This window comes from Papio anubis, chromosome 7, assembly GCF_008728515.1.
Source record: "Papio anubis isolate 15944 chromosome 7, Panubis1.0, whole genome shotgun sequence".
Taxonomy (NCBI): Eukaryota; Metazoa; Chordata; class Mammalia; order Primates; family Cercopithecidae; genus Papio; species Papio anubis.
This window is the reverse complement of record NC_044982.1, coordinates 142188769-142204027: the sequence shown is the minus strand read 5'-3', so window position 1 is coordinate 142204027 and position 15259 is coordinate 142188769. Positions and strand designations below refer to the sequence as shown.

General features: G+C 39.1%; 1 non-coding gene and 1 pseudogene across 1 annotated transcript; one reads left to right on the top strand and one right to left on the bottom strand.

Annotated features, from left to right (window-relative positions):
- Positions 1-9729: 9729 nt before the first annotated feature.
- Positions 9730-9833, bottom strand: LOC116276011. Its single transcript, XR_004185472.1, has one exon. It is a non-coding gene; the product is annotated as a U6 spliceosomal RNA (small nuclear RNA).
- Positions 9834-12199: 2366 nt separating this feature from the next.
- LOC116275865 lies at positions 12200-13889 on the top strand (annotated as a pseudogene).
- The last annotated feature ends 1370 nt before the right edge of the window (positions 13890-15259 follow it).

Below are 15259 nucleotides of genomic sequence, written 5' to 3'. Positions count from 1 at the left end.
ATCACAACACCGTGACGAGGAAATAAACCTCACAAGGAAACAAACCTCATTAAGTGGGTGAGGGCCCCACAGTTGGCAGGCACCCTCATTTAAGTCAGCAACACCATGAAGAAAAGCTCTTGAGATTGGGAATTCCAGGAAGAGATGAGATCTGTGTCACACCTTCATCTGTGTCACACCTTCATCTGTGTCACACCCTCATGGTTGCAGAGGCAAGGAATGGAGGAATGAAGGGCTCTCTGATCAAGAAAGAGGGAATCTCCTAAAGATTGTGATACAACCAGATTGATCAAAGCCCCCAAGTGACAGAGAAAGGATGAGAAGAGATCAGATATGCTGGAAATAACTTTATGTAACACAGAGGCAGAGTGCAGCTGAGTGAGTGCCGCTCTGGAGATCAGGGGAACCATACGAACAGGAAATCAAATAGCAGGCTGGGAAATCACCCCAGGGTGGGGAGATGCAAGAAGAATGGAGACAGTGATAGTGAGGACTGGAGTGTAAATTCTAAGTGACAGCCTTTTCCAAGCCACTAAGGTCAGGATCCAAGGCCTGGAGTAGGGTGGTTCTGTACATATCACAGAAATTGCACCCACAACAGCAGGAAAAAATTCCAAGACTGATATTAAGGCAGGTGTGCAGAGACAAAAGCAGAGACAATCTGATTTAAGGAAAGATTGATTTACTTTCAATTTTATTTTTAAATTTCAGATCCACCCTAATGCCCTGAGCAGTTTACTTCCAGAACAAGAGCAGGCCCCTTTTCCAGAGCATGCACACGGGAACAGCCTGAAGGACACACACATTCTGCACTCAGTGATACACCATAGCTGTAAAGGAAACTAAAAAAGGCAAGCATGCATTGATCATGTGGCAAACGGTAGGCCCTGTGCAATGCACTTTTACAGGCATTTTCTCATTTAATCCTCCAATATTACTATGGCATTATGTTACTATCTTCATTTCTCAGATGTGGAAACAGGTTACATAGCTCACTAAGATGACAAAAACTAGTAATTAGTGGGGTTGTAGGACGATTTTCATATTATAAAATCGTGATTTTCAGTTATACGACTGTTCAGATTTCCTTTTTTGTGGCAGTTTTAGTAAGATATGTTTCCTAGAAATTTAAATAGCTCATGTAAATGTTCAAATTTATTGGCATTAATTTGGTCATAATTTCCTCTAATTTTTAAATGTCTCTAGAATCTCAGATGTATTCCTCTTTTTATTTTTGATAATATCCGTGCCTTCTTTCTTTTTTTTGGCCAGTCCTGTCAGAAATTTATAAATTTATTTTAGTCTTCAAAACTCAACTTCTTGTTTGTTGATCATTTCTATTGTAAGTTTGTTTCTTATTTTATTAATTTCTCCTTCTCTACTATAATTCCGTATTATTTCCTTCCTTCTATTTTCTTTGGGGTTTTTTGGTGATTTTTTTTTTCGATTTCCTTTCTTTCTTTCTTTCTTTCTTTCTTTCTTTCTTTCTTTCTTTCTTTCTTTCTTTCTTTCTCTTTCTTTCTGTTTCTTTCTTTCTTCCTTTCTTTCCCTTCCTTCCTTCCTTCCTTCCCTTCTTCCTTCCCTCCCTCCCTCCCTCCTTCCCTTCCCCTTCCTTCCTTCCTTCCTTCCTTCCTTCCTTCCTTCCTTTCCTTCCTTCCTTCCCTTCCTTCCTTCCTTCCTTCCTTCCTTCCTTCCTTCCTTCCTTCCTTCCTTCCTTTCTTTCTTTCTTTCTTTCTTTCTTTCTTTCTTTCTTTCTTTCTTTCTTTCTTTCTTTCTTTCTTTCTTTCTTTCTTCTCTCTTTCTCTCTTTCTTTTTTGATGGTCTCGCTTTGTTGCCCAGGCTAGAGTACAGTGACACAAACATGGCTCCCTGCAGCCTCAACATCCCAGCTCAGGGCAATCCTCCCACTTCAACTTCCTGGGTAGCTGGGACCACAGGTGCATGCCACCACACACAGATACTTTAAAAAACTTTTGTAGAAATGGGGTCTCCCTATGTTGCTCAGGCCTGTCTAGAACTCCTGCGCTCAAGCAATACTCCCGCCTCGGCTTCCCAAAATGCCAAGATTACAGGTGTGAACCACCATGTCCAGCCCCTATTTTCCATTCTTTTACGTTCAACATTTTAAGATCCTTAAATTTTAAATGTCTTTTATAAACAGCATATAATTATTTTAAAACCCTGACTGCCAGTTGTGGTGTTTCAATTGAAGCATTTTGTCCACTTAAGATAATTATTGATATACTAGAGTAAATAATAAACATTTCTACCATATATCTCCCCTAAAGAGAGAAAAAATTTCCTTGGGAAGAAATGAGGGATATTATATTGATGCCATCTACTGAAAAAATTAAAAAACTAAAAAACTACTCCAAGTAACATTGTTTCCGTTAAGCAAACTTTTTTTTTTTTTTTGAGATGGAGTCTCGCTTTGTCGCCCAGGCTGGAGTCCAGTGGCGCGATCTCGGCTCACTGCAAGCTCCACCTTCCGGGTTCACAGCATTCTCCTGCCTCAGCCTGCACAGCAGCTGGGACTACAGGTGCCTCTCACCACGCCCAGCTAATTTTTGTATTTTTTAGTAGAGACGGGGTTTCAACATGGTCTCAATCTCCTGACCTCATGGTCCGCCCCCGTCAGCCTCCCAAAGTGCTGGGATTACAGGCATGAGCCACCGCACCCGGCCTAAGCAAACTTTTAAAAAGCTTTTGTTCCAGGTTTCAACTATGTTATTGTATTGGATAAACACATTCTGCCTTCAGCTATTCATAGATTCCTATCTCTTCCAACCTGTTAGGGTAAAAATGGAGCTGTCATGAACTTTTTGTGTCTTAGGAGGTAAAAAGCTCCCTAACTCTATCTAGTTTCCCCACACTAGATAGCCCTAATTTGAGTTTTGTGGGGTTTTTTTGTTTTTTGTTTGTTTGCGTGTTTTTGTTTTTGTTTTTTGTTGTTGTTGTTGTTGTTGTTCTTGTTTTTTAAGACAGAGTTTTGCTCTGTCGCCCAGGCTGGAGTGCAATGGTGCAATCTCGGCTCACTGCAACCTCTACCTCCTGGGTTCAAGCAATTCACCTGCCTCAGCCTCCTGAGTAGCTGGGACTACAGGCACGTGCCACCATGCCCAGCTCATTTTTGTATTTTTACCAGAGACAGGGTTTTACCATGTTGGCCAGGCTGCTCTCAAACTGCTGACCTCAAGTAATCCACCCACCTTGGCCTCCCAAAATTCTGGGATTACAGGTGTGAGCTGCTGTGCCCAGCTTTGAGTTTTTTATTGAACTTAATTTTTTAAGTAAAGACTGGGTTCTTGCTACGTTGCCCAGGCTGATCTTGAACTCCTAGCCTCCAGAGATCCTCCTGCCTTGGCCTCTAAAGTGCTGAGACCACCATGCCTGGCCCCAATTTGAGTTTTCAAAGTACTAGTTTGATGATCATTTATCACTTACTTTGTGACAGGAATCAGAATATGCTAATAATAATGAAGCTGTATAGCTTTTTTATTGAGCGCTTACTAAGTACCAGTTATGGTCCTAAGCACTTTACATGTATTATGTCGCTTAATCCAACACAATTTCCCTATAATTTTGGCATTAAGATCCCCATTTACCAGGAAACTGAGGCACAGACAGGTTAAGTAACTGGTCCAAGATCACAAACTAGGTAAGAGTTATAGTTGGAATTTAAATCAAGACAGTCTGACTCTGTTCTCTTAACCACTCCCTTATACTGCTACTGAGATGCAATGCCCTCTCCTATACAAAGGGTATGAGTTCAAGTATCATTTATGAGTATGTTTGCTGTGGTATAATGTAGAATGCAAAGTAAACAGAAAAAAAAAATCTAGGGAAGGTCTATAGATTTTAATAAAATTGTTAATAGCTTTAGGTGGGTTCTCCTATCCCGTAGTAACAGGATGATAGATGCATTGCTGGGCCACTAGGCCTTTCATTTAAGTACTTCAGGGAATCACTCATGCAAATAGAATTTTCTGCTAAATAGTTATTTCTGGGAATTATTTGTGCCTAGTAAAATTTTATAGACTCACAGACCTGGAAGATCCCTTAGAGATCAATTATTCCAGACCACTCATTTATAGTATTAACAATTATCTTTGGAGGTGCTTTTGTTTGTTTGTTTGTTGAGACAGTGTCTTACCCTGTCACCCAGGCGTACGGTGGTACAATCACAGCTCACTGCAGCCTTGACCTCCTGGGCTCAGGTGATTTCCCCACTTCAGCCTCCTGGGTAGCTGAAACCACACGCACGTTCAGCTAATTGTATTTTTTGTAGAGATAAGGTTTTGTCATGTTGCCCAGGCTGGTCTCAAACTCCTGGACTCTAACTATTCTGCCACAGCTTCCCAAAGTGCTAGGATTACAGGCATGAGCCACCACATGTGGCCTGGAGGTGGTATTTTAAGGGCCTTTTTCTTTCTTTAAAAATTTATATGATGTTTAATTTTTTATAAGAATACACAACACATAGTCAGAAAAATAAACTTAAAGATGGTTATTTCTGCTAAGACAATTCAATGAAGGAAATAATAGTCACTTCAACAAATGGTGCTGGAACAACTGAATATCCACATGCCAAAGAATGAATCAGGACTCCTACCTCAAACTATACTAACTCAAATCATAGACCTAAATATAAAAATTAAAACTATAAAACTCTTAGAAGAGAATGTAGGAGTAAATCTTCATGATCTTAGGATGGGCAATGGTTTCTTAGATACAAACCAAAGGCACAATCAACAAAAGAAAGTATAGATAAATTGGACTTTCTCAAAATTAAAACTGTGTGTTGTAAACAATGTCATCAAGAAAACAAAACAAAACAAATATATATATATATATATAAAAACCAATTCATGAACAGGAAAAAATATTTGCAAATCATATATATGATAAAGGACTTGTATCCAGAATATATAAAGAACTCTTATAATTCATTAACAAAAAGACAATTAACCCAGATTAAAAATGGCAAAGCAGGTGAATAGAAAGATATTCTATTCTTTCTATTAAATATTCTTCAGAAGATATTGAAATATATTCAATATCTTCTTTTATTGGCTTCTTTTTTATCTCCAAAGAAGATACAAAAAATAGCCAGGCTGGGCACTGTGGCTCACGCCTGTAATCCCAACACTTTGGGCAGCTGAGGTGGGTGGATCACTTGAGTCCAGGAGTTCAAGACCAGCCTGGGTGACATAGCAAAACTCTGTCTCTACACACAAAAAAAGTAACCAAGCATGGTGGCCTGTGCCTGTAGGCCCAGCTACTCAGGAGGCTGAGCCAGGAGAATTGGTTGAGCCCAGGAGGTGGAGGTTACCATAACCCAAGCTCATGTAACTACATTCCAGCCTGGGTGATAGAGTGAAAACACATCCATAAAAAAGAGAGAGAGAGAGAGCCAATAAGCACATGAGCCAGTAGAGAAATGCAAATCACAAGAGACCACTTAACACTCATTAGGATGGCTATATTTAAAAAGATAGATAAATGTTGTCGAGGATATGAAGAAATTAGAAATCTTATTCATTGCTAGCGGGTATGAAAATGGTGTAGCTACTTTGAAAAATAGGTGGCACTTCCTCAAAATGTTAAACATAGTTATTACATGACCCAGCAATTACACTCTTAGATACATATGCAGTAGAAATAAAAACATATATCCACATAAAAATGAAATATTCATAGCAGCATTATTCATAGTAGATAAACAGTGGAAAGACCTAAATGTCCATCAGTTGATGAATAGATAAATAAAATGTAGTATATCCATACAATGGAATATTATTATGCTTAGCAATAAAAAGTAATCAAGTACTGATACATGCTTTAACATAAATGAACCTGGAATACATTATGCTAAGTGAAAGAAGCTAGTCACAAAAGAGCATATATCGTATGATTCCATTCATATAAAATGTCCAGAATAGGCAAATAAATATAGATAGAAAATAGATTCATGGTTGCCTAGGCTGGAGTGTGTGTTGTGGGCATGGGGAGTGACTGCTAATGGGCAAGTGGTATCTTCCACACAATTGTAATCTATAGATCAAGGTCAATAGCCTGCCTTAAACATCATTTATAATTGGTTTGGCAATAATAGACAAAGATACAGTGACTTAAACAAAACAGAAGTTTGTTTGTCTGGCACATAAATCTACAGGTAGGCAGCCCAAGGCTGGGATGGCAGGTTTCTCCACAATATCCTCAGGATCTCAGGCTGTTCTCAGTCCACTGCTTTGCCAACCCTAGGGTATGGTTCTTGCTCTTATGGACTGAAATGGTAACTATCACATCCTCTAAGTAACAGGCTGTAGGAACACAGAAAGAGTGGGAGTGGAAGGAAAGGGAGACAAAGAGTATGTGCCAATGCCTTTAAGAAAAGTTCCCAGATGCCATTTCTGCTGTATATCCATTGGCTAAACCACTGTGACATAGCCATACTTAATTTCAAGTGAGACTGAGAATATATTCTTTATTGTTGGTAGCATGTGCTTAGATAGAAATTAGGGGTTCTAGGGCCAAGTATGGTAGCTCATGCTCATAATCCCAGCAATTTAGGAGGCTGAGGCGGGAGGATCGCTTGAGCCCAGGAGTTTGAGATCAGCCTAGGCAACATAGTGAGACCCTGTGTCTATAAAAAAAATGAAAAATTAGCCAGGTATAGTGGTATATGCCCATAGTCCTTGCTACTTGAGAGGCTGAGGTGGGAGGACTGCTTGAATCCAGGAGTCCAAGGTGATTGCACCACTGCACTCCAGCCTGGGGAAACAGGAAAGGAAAGGAAAGGAATGGAAAGGAAGGGAAGGGAGAGGAGGGGAGGGGAGGGGATGGGAGGGGAGGCGAAGGGAAAGGAAGGCGAAGGGAAGGAAAGGAGAGGAGAAAAAAAAGAAAAGGAAAAGAAGGGAGGGAGGAAGAAGGAAGGAAGGAAAGAAGGAAGGAAGGAAGGAGAAAGAAAGAAAAGAAAGAAAGGAAGGAAGGAAGGAGAGAAAGAAAGAAGAAGAAAGAAAGAGAAAAAGGAAGAAAGGAAGGAAGGAAATAAATAAATTAGAGGTTCTATATCATCACAGAAAAAAGAGAAACAGACATTCAGAAATTAACAGGCAGACTTGGCCAATGACTCATAACATATCTAATTACAGAAAACACTACCAAAAGCTAGAAAAAAAAAATCTAGTCACAAAGGATGAAATAAGTAAGATGAACTACACACTAAATTAAACAGTATAGGAAATGACTGTGCTTAATAGTTGAAAGCATCAGAGGAGACATGCTTGCAAAAGGACGGAGAAATAATCAAAAGTTCTACAGTAAGGAGAACTTTTTTTTCTTTTTTTTCTTTTTTCTTTTTTTGAGACGGCGTCTCCCTCTGTTTCCAGGCTGGAGTTCAGTGGCGCAGTCTTGGCTCATTGCAACCTCTGCCTCCCAGGTTCAAGGGATTCTCCTGCCTCAGCCTCCCGAGTAGCTGGGATTACAGGTACGTGCCGCCACACCTGGCTAATTTTTGTATTTTTAGTAGAGACGAGGTTTCACCATGTTGGCCAGGATGGTCTCGATCTCCTGACCTCGTGATCCGCCCACCTTGGCCTCCCAAATGCTGGGATTACAGGCATAAGCCACCACGCCTGGCCAGAGAATACTTCTTATAAGGATATTCAGAGGCAATATCCATCAGCTACATTAAAGCAATTTTTTAAAAAAAGATTACATGAGCAATAACTAAGATCATATTGCTTTTCACTTCCCATTAAGACAATAAACTTAAAATAGTTCACCTTTGCTTATTTTATTTTTTTATATGCTTCTAATTCCTGGCAGACTTATATTATCACTGATTTTATCGTGTCTGACAATATTTCAAGGATATAGGTTACATTTTGCTTTACTATATACATCTAAAGATACAATAACTTTGTTTGGGAAACAAACCAAAAAAAAGTTTCATTGTAATTTTTAATTTACACATCCATAATACATCATAAAAATACTGGATACTCTTTCAAGAAATTCCAACATACGCAACTTGGTTTAAATTTACTTAATCCTCTTAGTCATTAATTGAAGATTTCTTCCAAGAAATTGCTATTAATGCAGAAATACAAAAAGGAAACTTATTCAATTGAGCAAATAAAAAGATTAAAAATGTTTACTTTAGTTCTACGAATAAAATTCACAACAGAGTATTACCACAGGTGGAAATTATACTTTTAAAATTCTGACTAATTTTTTAAGAGTTTTTAAAAATTTGTTTTTGTGTTACACTGTTATGTCTTTTTGAGCAATCAGAATGTTTCTTTATCCAGCAATAATACATAAAGCAACACTATTACATGTCCAAATGTAGGTATATGTCCTTATCTACGGCTGATTTTAATATTTATCATTGCTCTTTTAAATATACTAATAAATGTTTGGTAAGTCCAAATGAACAGGGTTAATAATATGGCAAGACGTCTAGGATCTAGGAAACTGTGGACTAGCTGCAAGAGGTAGTTTTAACATTGCTAAATAAAGAGAAAATGATAAACACACAAATTATTTTTTAAATAAGCTTTCAAAAACCCATACTTTAAAAATTGCTCTTTTAAAAACAATTTTTAAAAAAATCTTTATTTTTAAAATTGTTATCAATGACTCCACTGAATACTACTCAGATCAAAGTGTCTAAATATCCATCTCACTCAACACAATTCAAATCCCAATGGCCACTTTTCAGTTGGTTCCCTTGGTTCTACCCTCTCAATGTTAGCCATGGTTAGTTGTCTTCTCTTTATGTAGGGCACTAGGATAGAAAACCCAAATATGCAGTCCACGGACACCTGGGTAATCCTTGTATAGCCTTCTGGGCATCTGTGAGCCTTTATATGTAAAGTTCGTGTGTTGTGTTTTTGTTTGTTTTTTTTTTGTGCGTGTGTGGTTTTAAGGAGTGGAGTTTAATAGGCAAGGAGGAAGAGAAAAGACAGAAGGAAGAAGCTCTGTTTGGTTTTTAAAATATTTATATATTTGATATTGCATGGAATGGCAGTGTGTGTGTTATGTTTGCATGTGTGTATGCTAAGGAAAGGGGCCTGTGTTTCACCAGATTCTCAAAAGAAACTATAATTGGGGCTGTTCATATAATTTATCTTCCAAACTAGGACACTCCAGAATTAAAAACTAATGCCAGAACAACAGCATAAACCACATGTAAATAGGGACATGTGGTCACCCTACCTTGATATCATTGTTTTAGCACAGAAAATATAAAAGCATATTCCTGGGTCAATTCTGCAGGTAATTTATTCAATATGTAAAGGATGTCTCCTCCATTACCATGCTTAATAGAGAAGGCTCTACTCTCTACTCTCTCGGTATTTGAAATACAACAGCTTTACTCAACACAATATTCCCTTGTTTCTTCCGTACCTGAGTTTACTGTAAATTTTATTTTAAACTACCTATTACCATGTTGTTAACTGGGTAATTCTGTAGAGGGAAGTACATCTGCTTTTCTACAACTGGAGTTCTTATAAAATGTTTTTCTGGGTTGTAAAATAAAACATACAGAAAGTCACATGTATATAATATATATATGTCTATATGTATTACATTTATATTAAAGTATATTTATAGTAAATATTTACATTTACTATAGTATATTACACCACATATGTATATATTTGGATTTGTTTTACAAGTGAGAACTCATTCCAGGCAATATATATAGTGATTTTTTAAAAATATATAAAATGCTTCACAAATTTGCATGTCATCCTTGCTCAGGGGCCATGCTAACCTCTGAATAGTTCCAGTTTTGGTATATGTGCTGTCAAAGTGAGCACATATATAGTAATTTCATTGCTCTTTGATCAGACTTCAGTCTTAACGGGGGAAAATGTTAATTATGAACTTCTTTTGTGCTTCTAAGTAATACAAAAACCCAGATATTCTGGTGTTCTTGGCCACTTTACAAAACAAGTATTTGAGTCTATAGAGTCCTGGGTCTTTTTCTCAATACCCCTGAAAGTACACTAATGCAATACTATATATTCAGACAAAATACACATATACATATGTAATATTAAATCTGCCAAAAGAAAAGCATAGTAGATTCTATTTTAAATGATCACAACATATTTGTTAGTATTCAAATAATTGGGCCTCTATTAACTAGTACTTCCACAGTTTACTATAACAAATAAAAACTGATGTCTGGGTCCGGCGCAGTGGCTCATGCCTATAAATCCAGCACTTTGGGAGGCTGAGGCAGGTGGATCACCTGAGGTCGGGAGTTCAAGACCAGTCTGGTCAACATGGTAAAACCCCATCTCTACTAGAAATACAAATCAGCTGGGTGTGGTGACATGGGCCTGTAATCCCAGCTACTCGGAAGGTTGAGGCAGGAGAATCGCTTGAACCCAGGAGGCAGAGGTTGCAGTGAGCCAAGATCGTGCCACCACACTCCAGCTTGGGCAAATGAGTGAGACTCCATCTACAAAAAAAAAAAAAAAAAAATTGAGGTTCTAATCATACAATTGTAAAATCTAAAAAAAATCATATTCTAATTTTTAAAAGCTAAAAGGTGGCCAGGAACAGTGGTTCACACCTGTAATTCCAGCATTTTGGGAGGCAGAGGCAGGTGGATCACTTAAGGTCAGTAGTTTGAGACCACCCTGGCCAACATGGTGAAACCCTGTCCCTACTAAAAATACAAAAATTAGCCAGGTGTGGTGGCGGGCAGCTGTAATCCCAGCTACTTGGGAGATTGAGGCAAGAGAATGACTTGAACCTGGGAGGTGGAGGTTGCAGTCACTGAACTCCAGCCTAGGTGACAGAGCGAGACTCTGTCTCAAAAAAAAAAGCTAAAAAGATCTCAATTAAAAGATCCTATTTTCGTTCATGTCTTTTTGAACAGTCACTATTCAAAAATGACAATGTTTACTATACTTAGACCACATATAACTAATAATATAATTGTATAAAAAGAAAAACCTCAATAATTAAAAATTGGAGTCATACTTAAATTTATTATTTTCCTAAAAATCTAGAAGTACATTGAGTAATAGCAAAGGCTTTATTTTCCATTTTTAAGGCCGGGCACGGTGGCTCACGCCTGTAATCCCAGCACTTTGGAAGGCCGAGGGAGGTGGATCACCTGAGGTCAGGAGTTCGCGACCAGCCTGGACAACATGGTGAAACCCTGTTCCTACTAAAAATACAAAAAAATTGCTGGGTGTGATGGTGCACAGCTGTAATCCCAGCTATTCAGGAGGCTGAAGCAGGAGAGTCACTTGAACCCGGGAGGTGGAGGTTACAGTGAGCTGAGATCGCGCCATTGCATTCCAGCCTGGGCAACAAGAGCAAAACTCCGTCTCAAAAAAAAAAAAGAAAAAGAAAAAGAAAAAGCTTCTATTTCATTTAAACTCCCCAAAAGAAACTCTACTCATTAGGATGAGACCCTACAAATAAAGCAGAATTGTGTTCCCAGAAAACTCAGAGACCACCCAGTACTTAATTCTGGCCAAACAATAAGAGATAAAGGGAAAAAGAGTTGGGGGCAGGGGGGATGAAAAGCAAGAGATATTGTGAAAGGAGGAATATTTTCATTATTTTATTTTATTATCATTATTATTATTATTACTATTATTATTATTATTATTAGGGACAGAGTCTAGCTCTGTTGCCCAGGCTGCAGTGCAGTGGCACAATCTCGACTTACTGTAAGGTCAGGTCTCCCGGGTTCACGCCACTCTCCTGCCTCAGCCTCCCGAGTAGCTGGGACTACAGGTGCCCGCCACTGCGCCCGGCTAATTTTTTGTATTTCTAGTAGAGACAGAGTTTCATTGTGTTAGCCAGGGTGGTCTCGATATCCTGACCTTGTGATCCGCCTGCCTCAGCCTCCCACAGTGCTGGGATTACAGGTGTGAGCCACCGCGCCCGGCCCGAATACTTTCATTATTAACCAATGATATGACTATGCACCCTGAAGAGCCAAGAGAATCGATTAAAATATCCTTAGAATCTTAAGGAATTCCAAATGGGTAGATATAAGACCAATACCCTCAATTCAATAACTCAGAGTGGCTGCTTTCGCTGGTAAAGTGGAGGTATCTTCAAGGAAATCGGAATCCGTGATGATCCCTGGCAACTCGATCTGTTTGGGGCTGTTTCTAAACATTAGGGAATGGAAACTCGGTGGCAGGCTCTCATGGATGCACTCATAGAAGGTGATACCTGTATGCTACCTTGTGAAAAAACCCCAGCAACTCCAGTTTCAACATATTGAGGAGATGCTTCTGTTGCTTCCCATTTTGCCCATATGAAGACATCAAAAAAGGACTTAAGGATTCAGAGAAAGAGAAGACTTATGTTAAAAAAAGAAATACATTTTTGGAAGAAAAGCTTACAGGAGCTCAATTAGATGAAGAAACAAGTTTTGTGGAATAGCAACAAGTAAATAAGGCCTATTATGCATATTGAAACATTTGCATTGATAGAGATAATTTAGAAAGCAAATCAGATAAAATGAGTAAACACAAGTCTGAATCTTTAAAAGTATTGAATGAACAGATGCAATCTAAAGAAGCAGAACTCTAGCTAAGGACAGAGGTGGAAACTCAGCTGGTGATGAGGAATTTCCATCTACCTTCATCAAACTGGGAGGTGGAAAAGTTAAGCTGTGACCTGAAGATCCATGGTTTGGAACAAGAGTTGATGAGGAAAGAATGTAATGATCTCAAAATAGAACCACTCAAAAACCAAACAAATCTATCTGTATCAGGAAGACAATCTGAAGAGCAGAGATCTCTGAAGAGTAAGAACTTGAAGTGATAATACGCAGAATGCGTACTGGCAACTGAGGAGATAAATGTCTAATTTATATCTGGTGACTCAAGTGCTAGCTGAACTATTAAGAAAACGGAAAACCCCAACTTCAATCAAGACAGCCTGCACCTCAGTAGGATGCATTGAAGACCCTTGCAAAGATGGCACAAAACTGCACATGATGAATTTTACTGCAACATACACAAGACATCCCCTTCTCTCACCAAATGGCAAAGCTCTTCCCCTTTACCAGGAGATATAAAGGTTTTATCAGAGAAAGCAGCCCTCCAATCACGGACAGATAATGAGAGAGCCATTCCTAATGAGGGCACACACTCTTATGGCAGAAATTCTCTGGAAGATCATTTTGAGTATTCCCAATCCCTCCTGACACAAGTGAGACAGCATTTAGGGAAATTAAAAGTAAAATTTTGGCCGGGCGTGGTGGCTCATGCCTGTAATCCCAGCACTTTGGGAGGACAAGGCGGGCGGATCACGAGGTCAGGAAGTCGAGACCAGCCTGGTTAACGCGGTGAAACCCTGTCTCTACTAAATATACCAAAAAAATCAGCCGCGCGTAGTGGCAGGCGCCTGTAGTCCCAGCTACTCGGGAGGCTGTGCCAGGAGAATGGTGTGAACCCAGGAAGCAGAGCTTGCAGTGAGCCGAGACCGTGCCACTGCACTCCAGCCTGGGCGACAGTACGAGACTCCGTCTCAAAAAAAAAAAAAAAAAAAAAAAAGTAAAACTTTGCCTTTTAATCAATGTGCCACCACTGCATTACTTGGATCAACATAATCAAAATTTCCTTTATAAGACTTAACCCTGAAGAGATTTATCATTTCATCACAAGGACACTATCTCTCAGTGGTCCTCTCAAGAAATTACTTAACAAACTAAACGTAGATATTGATTAAAATTTTGGAGAGTCCTTTAGTACATGCATTTGAATGTACTATATGATATTATGTAGTTTATTTCTAGTATGAAAGAATACTCTCCAGCTCCATATTCTAAGCAACAGTTATATGCTACTATTTTTTTTTTTTTTTTTTTTTTTTTAAATGTTTTTTCTTTTTTTCTTTTTTTGAAGCACAGTGGAATGACCACAGATTGCTCACTGCAAACCTCAACTCCTAGGCTTAAGCAATCCTCCTGCCCCAGCCTCCCAAGTAGCTAGGACTACAGGAGTACACCACTACACCCAGTTAATTTTTTTTTTTTTATCTTTTGTAGAGACTGGATCTCTCTCTGTTGCTCAGACTGGTCTTGAACTCCTGGCCTCAAGCTATTCTCATGCCTCAGCCTTCCAAAGTGCTGGGATTACAGGTGTGAGCCACCATGCTACTATACTAATTAATAAATACCTTGGGCCCAGTTCAAGACCAGCCTCAGCAACATAGTGAGATGCCATCTTGACAAAAAAAAAATTAATTAGGCTGGGCAAGTTGGCACACATATAATCCTACCACTTTGGGAGGCCTAGGAGGGTGGATTGCTTGATGCCAGGTGTTTGAGACCAGCCTGGACAACATGGCAGAAACACGTCTCTATTAAAAATACCAAAAACAACTGGCCATGCATGGTGGTACACACCTGTAGTCCCAGCTACTCAGGAGACTGAGGCATGAAAATTGCTTGAACTCAGAAGGTGGAGGTTGAGAGGTTACAGTGAGCCGAGATTATGCCACTGTACTCCAGCCTGAGTGACAGAATGAGACCCTGTCTCAAAACAAATTTTTTTTTTTTTTTTTAATTAGCCAGGTGTGGTGGCACACATCTGTGGTCCTAGCTACTCAGGAGGCTGAGGTGGGAGGATGGCTTGAGCCCGGGAGTTCCAGATTGCAGTGAGCTATGATCATGCTACCTCACTGCAGCTTGGGTGACACAGCAAGATCTTGACTCACATGCACACACACACACACACACACACAAAATTACGTAAATAAATAAATAAATATAAGGTGTTTAAAAAGAAAAAAAAAAAACAACTCCTCTTTATACCGTAATTTCCACATCTGAGAATTTACATGAAGAAAACTATCAAAAAAGTAGAGTAAGATTTATTTTTAAAAAGATGTGCATGGAGGTGTCATAAAAGTCACAAATTGTAGGCCAGGTGTGGTGGCTCATGCCTGTAATCCTAGTAGCATTTTGGGAGGCTGAGGAAGGAGGATCTCTCACTGGGGAGGTTGAGGTTGCAGTGAATTGAAATGACACCACTGCATTCCAGCCCTGGGGGTGAGAAAAAGCTTTTGTCTCAAAAATAAGTAAATACATAAATAAATGTGTTAAACAAACAAAATGAAATGCCATATGCTGCCATTTCACATCATAGTATCAAATAAGAATTTTCGACTAGGCCTGGTTTATGCCTGTAATCCCAGCACTTTGGGAGGCTGAAGCAGGTGGATCACTTGAGGCCAGGAATTTGAGACCAGCCTG